Source organism: Vigna angularis, chromosome 1 (genome assembly GCF_016808095.1).
Source record: "Vigna angularis cultivar LongXiaoDou No.4 chromosome 1, ASM1680809v1, whole genome shotgun sequence".
Taxonomy (NCBI): domain Eukaryota; kingdom Viridiplantae; phylum Streptophyta; class Magnoliopsida; order Fabales; family Fabaceae; genus Vigna; species Vigna angularis.
In genome coordinates this window covers 15,715,496-15,723,978 of record NC_068970.1, presented here as the reverse complement: position 1 = coordinate 15,723,978, position 8,483 = coordinate 15,715,496, and the positions used below count along the sequence as shown (strand labels likewise).

General features: G+C 26.9%; 1 long non-coding RNA gene across 1 annotated transcript; it reads right to left on the bottom strand.

Annotated features, from left to right (window-relative positions):
* Positions 1–231: 231 nt before the first annotated feature.
* On the bottom strand, positions 232–2,745 carry LOC108341079 (uncharacterized). Its single transcript, XR_008246469.1, has 3 exons — positions 2,565–2,745; positions 2,349–2,421; positions 232–545 (listed from the first exon to the last, which is right to left on the bottom strand). It is a non-coding gene; the product is annotated as an uncharacterized LOC108341079 (long non-coding RNA).
* Between the last annotated feature and the right edge of the window lie 5,738 nt (positions 2,746–8,483).

Below are 8,483 nucleotides of genomic sequence, written 5' to 3'. Positions count from 1 at the left end.
AGAACAAAAGAGTGTTTTAAACTTGTACACTACATACTTCTTTTTATGAATATTTTTTTAGATTTAAACATTACTTTGATCCTAATTTTATAAAATAATAAATTATCATTTTAATTCATTACAATTATTATGTTAAAAAATAATATTAAAATATAATATACAATTGACACCAATGTCATCTTTGTGACATCCCAAAATATCATATACACATATAATATAATAGGATTCAGCTATTATAATATGTAAAAGCAGTTGAGAGATAGAGATAATAGTATTTAAATATGTATACAGTCATCCAAAAGATAGAGGGAATTAAAACGAAATCAAAATTGAGTACAAGTTTCCAAAGTTCTCCAAAATACAAGGCTATTGAAATTTTAAAGAGACCTAAAAAGTTTTCCAAAATTGTCGAACTATATAAAATAAAAGCTAGGAGTTTTTCAAAATAACAAGCTAATCAACTAAGAGCTAGTAGAAGGCCTAAGTACTAGGGGCTGAGTCTTCTTCAACCTCCAAAGCTTGCTCCAATGGTACATCATCACCTACTGCTCACATCCAAAGGATTGGATGATCATCGCAAGGGAGAAGACAAACACATGCAACACATACAATGCAAGGGTGAGCTAGGTCTCAAACAAACATACAGATAATTTCAATTTAATCTAGCATTTCCAAGAACGTTCATACACACATAAACATGTAAGTCATCATAAACATAAATATTTATTTCACAAAACTCATTAAAGCAAGCATCCTATCATGTTAAGACTCCTAGACACGTCCGAACATAGAATGTATGTAGAGCTGGGGCGGGTTGTGCACTTGTGATGGCCCCTACTGCTTTGCAAAGCCATTGCCGAGGGGTTCCACCCGACCATACACAAGGCTAGTCCGTTACTGCGGAATAGACCTTCAGTGATAGCGCCTACCCTAGGACCTCCCACTACTCCCACCACACGCGTCAATCCTCTCTAAGTGAGAATGAAAGACCGTTGGAGTGTTAGGGATAACCCCCCATATGGAAGCCTCTCACATTAATTCAATACACTAACTGATCCCACCGAGAGATCTTAATTTCATATTCAATCCGACCACTTTAAATAACATGATATTCCTCTTGGATCAATAATGTACCTCATAAACCACTTTGATTCATCAAACATAAAATTTCATAGTCATTCAAGTGCATTCTTACTATATTGTCTCATACCAAACCCATACACTATCATACAACATCAACCATGTCATAAAACAACTCATACATTACATACTTTCACAAAACCATCACTTATTAACACAAATTTCTTTAGGACTTTTAATTATCAATACTTAAGTAATTCAAACAGCTTGGAGACCCTCATCAATGGCTCCGGAAGGGTCAAAAACCCCCAGAACGAACTAGAGAACGTCCAAAACGGACGTCCGGAACTCCCAAAACATCAAAAACACCAAAAACACCAAAAACACTCAATCTGCCACACATAATTCGCTCAGCGCACCCCCCCCTGTGCGCTAAGCGAATTTTGTCTGCAGAGGAAGCTAAATTATGCAGATTTTTCTGCATAATTGAGCAACTCTAACTCCCTTTTACCAATTCTAATCATTTTGGTGAACTTCTACCACTCATAAATCAACTTTCATGCTAAATTAAACTTACCTAAACAATTCTAATCCTTTCCAACATTATTATAAAGTGTTTATGCATTGATTTAGGTTCTACAACTTCAATTTTATCAACCTAGAGGTCTAAATTCAATTCTACAACTTGGAGTTCGGTTTTAACCATTTAAACATGCCTACTAAGTCACACATGACCTACCTAAGTTACCTAAACTGACTAGGATCACCAAGAATGCATAACTCTAAATTTGACCACCACACTTCCTTTCAACTCTAAAACACCAATTTTTCCCAACTTAGAGACCCAAAACCCGATCTTACCTCTTTGCACTAATTTTGACCAATTTAGTGACTCAAACAAGTCACAATACAGTGGATAAAACTGTCTCAACAGTCCAATAACACTGCAGACCTCATTTGCTCAAAATCACTACCTCACTTCCTCTAAAATGGCCTAAAATTGACCCTAAAGACACTTGATTTCCTTTCTAACAGCACTACCACAAAGTTTTCATGCCAAAACAGTTCCAACATACACAATTCCATCATTCTAAGTCATTCCAAACAGTTTATAGCCATCAATCATCAAATTCACATAACACACACTTCCATACATGCATTTCAAGTTTAACTAGAACCAAGTTCATGCTTCCACAACATACCACTACATATTTTATCATGCATTCACTCCACACAGTAAAATCAAGAGTAGAACTAGTTCCCCTTACCTCTAGTGTAAACAATCAAGCTCAAGTAGGAACCCTAGACCACTTGCTTGCACTCCCAAAATGTTAGAATCACCTATAAATCATCAATTGATGATGGAAAACGAATCTTAGAACCAAATAGAAGCTAGATTATGGAAGAAAACGAAATGGGTTGCATGCAACAGTTCAATCACATGCTTACAACCCTAGGGCACACGAGAAAGGGGGTTTTCTTACCGGTTGGAGAAAACGGAAAATCAATTGGTAGAAACGTAGCTCTTGGAGTCCTGAAGGTCTAGGTAGCTTCAATTCGGGAAACAAATGGTTAGATTTTGGAGTTGGAATAGAGAGAGTTGCAAGACAAGGAAGAAAAGAGAGAGTGCTTGAAAGAAAAAGGGGAACGTTCTTCTGAAGCACAATTTAGATGTGAGTTTTTACTTTACTAATTTTGCCCAACCTATCCTATGCTGCCACGTGTACACACTTTTATGTTATATTTTATAAGGCCTTACAATCTTCAACCCAAATCACTTTATAATATAATATTATAATTATTTTAAGTTTATTAAAAACATTACCAGTATTTCCTTTTAGATTTTTTTTACAGTTAATTTTATATCTACACAAGATACGTAAATTTATGTCAAACCCTTAATACCATACATATATATATATATATATATATACATACATATATATATATACATATATATATATATATATACATATATATATATATATATACATATATATATATATATACATATATATATATATATATATATATATATATATATATATATAATAGAGAGAGATAATCACAACAAACAATATGAAACATAAAATGAAGATATACAACAGGTCTCAATAAAGCATTTGACCTACAGAAACACTAATGTAATCGGAACCACCACGAAACACCCATAATTACCTTCAAAACTCAAATAACAATAAAAGAAAACATTATTGTGTTTTTCAAAAATGATTTCAATATTAACAAAATAGAATTTTGAAAGCTAACATCAATACACAAATGCAATTAGATAGAATTGTCTTCCACAAGAAACCATTATAGAGAAAAGATGAAGAAAAAAACTATAATGGTTACCAATGAAGCCTCCACCATACACAAAGTCGACTGAAAAAGAGAGAAATCACATTCATAGATTTTCATAGAAGAAAAAAAATGAAAAAAAAAAAGATTATACACAAAATTTTAAAATCTTCTTTATTTGAATTTCTTATTGTCAAATGTAAAAAAATTCATTTCCATTATAAATCTTATAACATCTAATGTAAATAGATCTTATAACAAACTTTTTACATCAAAATCTCATATAAAAAAAATTGTATCATAGTTTTGGTCTAAATGTAAAATCTGTATACATTTTACTATTTAATTGCTTTATTATGAAAACTCTAATTTTTCAATTTGGATTAAAATGGTGTTTAAAGTCCTGATCTTAGTTTTGATATAAATAGCTCATAGTTAGAATACAGTTCTTTTTAATAATAAAAAAAAAGTATCAGTTCAAACATGATTTAATGATCAGAGAACAATTGATACACATTTATGATAATGTAAAGTTTGAATCACAAACTTAATAATTGGAAATGAAAATGTAAATTGAACAAAATAAAATCAAAGTAAAATTACAAAAGGTAAAGGAAATATGAACACTTCATAAATACAGATGAATTTTGTCAAAGCAAGATGAGAAAACGTACACACGTTTTTCAGCAGCCAACTTTTTCCATGTGTGAGACAATTTTCAAAGCAAGTACATCGATAGCTCATTGATTGCAGATAACCAAAGAAAGCATCAAGTGTAAAATGCTTTGTGGTTATTTTGAGTATTTTGAAACTCCTACTTTTTAGTAGGGTGGTCTCTGAAATTACTAGAATATTTTTTAGTATTTTAAAGTAACTTTAAACAACTCAATTTTAAAAATAAAAAAATATTTTAATTATTGAAATGATAAATGTTATCATATAGAATATGAAGTCTAGATTAAGAAAATGTAAAACTGTAATTCTTTTGAGTTTTTACAACTTTTTATTAGAGTAAAATTAAATATAAGATGTTTGACAATGATACAGAAATTTAAGGAATATAAATTACATTTTTTAATATAGAAAATACCTCATGTGAATTGTTTTATAAATTGAAAAAATAATAAAGTAAATAGATATTTTTGACATAGCTTGATTATCGATAAAAAGATATAAATTGTTAAAAATGAAAGGACACTATATATACAGTAATTTAAAGTACGTAATATGTGAGAAAAACCTTTTTCTTATATAATATTATTTTTATGTAGAAGATAATATATTTTATATATTCATTATTTTTACTTTCAATTTTTTTTATTAAAATTGTAAAACTTGATCAAAATTGTTCAACTGTTTTACGTGTAATCGATTCCAATATTTAATAAGTTCCTGCAGAAAAAACATTTTTTGGCGGCAATCCCCATTTTAACTCATTTTGTTGTGATATTGATAATAATTGATAAATAATCATATAAGTACATTTTGGTTTGATAGGTAGGGACTCTAGACCCAATCTTCGACAACACAATTAATTGGTACGTTATTTGTTACAGGGAAAAATCATACAACCACTTTAGAGCTGACAAAAAAAAATGCAACCACTTTAGAACATGATTATAAGGTTAATATAATTATTAAAAATAAATTATTTTTGTAATTGTGAAAAAAATAAAATAACAAATATTAAATAATTATGTAAATTTATTAGATTGTGGTATCTTTGGCCACAGTGACCACCTAATTAACTCTCCAACAAGAAAGAAATTAATAAAGACAACTAAGCAGCAAAAAAAAAAAAAGGAGTTTTAGTACATCGACAGGAAAATAATTATTTTTGTTTCTGGTTGTCACAGTTCACAAGCAATACGCAAAGAGAATAATTTGTTTGTGGGGTCTGAATATTTTGCATTATGTGGTACAATTAGACACTCTAATCTTTCAAATCTATGATATGGCTGATTGCATTTTCTCATTCATTTTTAATTAAATTAAATTCACAATAATCAGTATTTCAATGATGAACATTCCTTTTAAGTTTTTAACCCTTCATTCTCTCACTTATTAATAGGTTGGTGAAAGAGTCAAAGCAAAAATCACTTCCCATGATAATTTTTTTTAACAATGAATCCAAATCTGCTATATAAATATATAATCCTTTGACCAACACATGTTAGTCTTTCATGGTGTCTCCATCTTTCATCTATCTTTTCTTTTATTTTATTATTATTATCATATCTTTACCTTTTACCTTTTTTACCATATCTCTAACTTTTATTCTTTTTTCTATTATATCTCTAACTTTTATCATTTTTTTTATTATATCTCTAATCTTAAGAAGTTTAAGTATTATAAAATTTGTTTTTCTTTTTTTAAATAATTTGAACAACAAAACAACATTTAAAAATCCCTCTTAAAATTTGGATATTTGAGAACCAAAATTTTGACTGATTCTTTGGTGCAGAATGATCACAATAAAGTAAGAATTTGACTCAAAAGACCAAATTCTGATATAGAAATAAAGTCATGTCATCTTATACATATTGTGTCATGTTGAAAAAAAATCTCCAAATGTTATATATATATATATATATATATATATATATATATATATATATATATAAAAGAAACTGCAGAAAAAAATTCAAAGAAAAACTTCTTCACATTTAAATTTTTAAATACAATAACATTAAATCTTAAAAATATTTCTCCATATTTACATATTTAAATACAATCCAAATAATTAAATTTATTTGAAATATCTTAAATTGCTATATTTTTAATTTTTAATTTTTATATTTCTTCTAAAATAAATTTCTATACTTTTTCTATTTTATGAATTTCAGTTAAAAATTCTATATTTTGCTATATTTTTTAATTTTAATTTTTTAAATTTTCCTAAATTTTAATAAATTTTAATACGTTTTCTATTTTAATTTTTTTTAAATTTCAATTAAAAAATTTGATATTTTGTTATTTTTTATTTTTATATATTTTTTCTAAATAAAATTTCTATAATTCTATATATCTATAGTAAAAGAATCTAGTTAAGGAAATAAAATATATGTGGATTTAGTGGTGGAAAGAATCTGCTAGAAGAAAAAAAAATTCATCTTTAGTATATGAATAAATAATTACAATAATTGAATGATTTTAATTGTTCATTTTATAACTTTTTTCTTAATAGATTTTTTAAAAAAAAAAATACTCTGATATAAAAGCTTTGAAGGAATAATAAATATTTGGTTTTAAAGATTTTCTAATATTTATTTATGGAACACATTTTTAGTATATATTGTTACACTTCTATCTTTATAAACCATGAGTATTTTAAGCATTTTTTATTTATTTTCATTCTAGAAATAAACAAATAGAATTTGGTTGGAAATCTAGCTAAAAAATTTACTTGAGTTATATTGTAAGTAGATTCCTCATTTTTTTAAAAGTGGTATGCAAAATGTGAAGTTGTCTCTCCTATAAAAAGTAAGAAAAAATTAATTCTACTTAAGATTACATCAGTCATTCTCTTATACCTAGTAACAACTATTATAGTTTTTTTACACAAAATGTCTTTCTTATACTAGTATAATCAAATAAACTCCCAACTCTTAAACATTATTATTATTATTATTATTATTATTATTATTATTATGTTGTTGTTGTTATTATTATTATATTATTATTGTTATGTTGTTATTATCATTGTTATTATTATTATATCTTCATATACATGTAATTCATTACTCAAAAGTTACATATACTCTTGTATCATATCCTGTTTACTATAATTCAATTGATCAATAATAAATCTATTTTGAAGTTGGAATAAATATGAAATATCACAGTGGGATAGACATGTGTATGTGAATTAGACACCGTGTGTTGGGCGTACGACGTGTCATTCCAGGTCTATTGAAGGCTTTTTCTTTTGATAAAGTTTGCGTTTTTTTGTTTTCTTCTTTCTTTCTATTTATTGGGGGTGACAACACTTAGGTTAAAAACAACTCCATATTTATTACAACTATTTATGTATTTTATGGATTAATTAATTTAGTCTTCAAGAGTGTGATAGTTAGCAAAATTATATATAACAAAAATAACAAATATATGAAATTATAAAACATGAATATTATTTTATTAATTAGTATTGTTTAATGTCTCAAAAACGCTTAAACAACATTTAAACTTCTTTGTTATTATTCACGATTTGATCAATTTCATTGTTGTTACCAACATTTGTCTAGTTGGATATTACAATATTTAATGTGCAAATTTAATTTTTGTAGGTATATTAGATCACAACAACTGGCAAGTAACTTTCTCTTTAAACACTTTTACACTTTGTTCACTTGAATGGATTTGGGAAAGATTGATTGAATGATTTTGAGAGATTTGAAGATAAATTTTTTGTTATTTATTTGAGTAGATTTGGAGGTAAGTGAGAGTGGATTTGGAAGTAATTTTTTTTTAATTTGTCATCAATCAAATCTTAAACTAATTATAAAAAACTTTACTTTTAAATCCATTCTCACTTACCTCCAACTTCACTCAAATAAACAACGAAAAATTTACCTTCAAATCCTCTCAAATTCATTCAATCACTCTCCTCCAAATCCATTCAAGTGAACAAAGCCTTAAAGAGAGAAAAAAAAATGAAATTAATTTTACATTTATATCTATATAATATTTACAGTTTTACTTAACTTAATTATGAGTAAGCTCATTTCTTTTCTTTTCTTCATTTAAACAAAGGTTTTGGGAAAAATTTGTCAAAATGTAAATTATTTAATGAATTACAAAGAAACTATAAAATTGATCTAATGGTAAAACTTGATATTAAAAATAGAAGAGATTCTAAGTTTAACTTCTCTACTAACATTTAACTTGTAAGAAAATTCTATAATCACAATGTTGAAATTGCTGCAAATATCATTGAATAAACCATTATCTTATAAAGACAAGAACGAATGATAAGAATTGAAAGAATTAAAAACAAAATATTAATAGTTCTTTAAAGTGCATTTGACCTTATAGAAACAACATTATTATAATCTTCAATATTGTCTCTTCAAAATATTATGTTAATCCATGATTTATTTAAA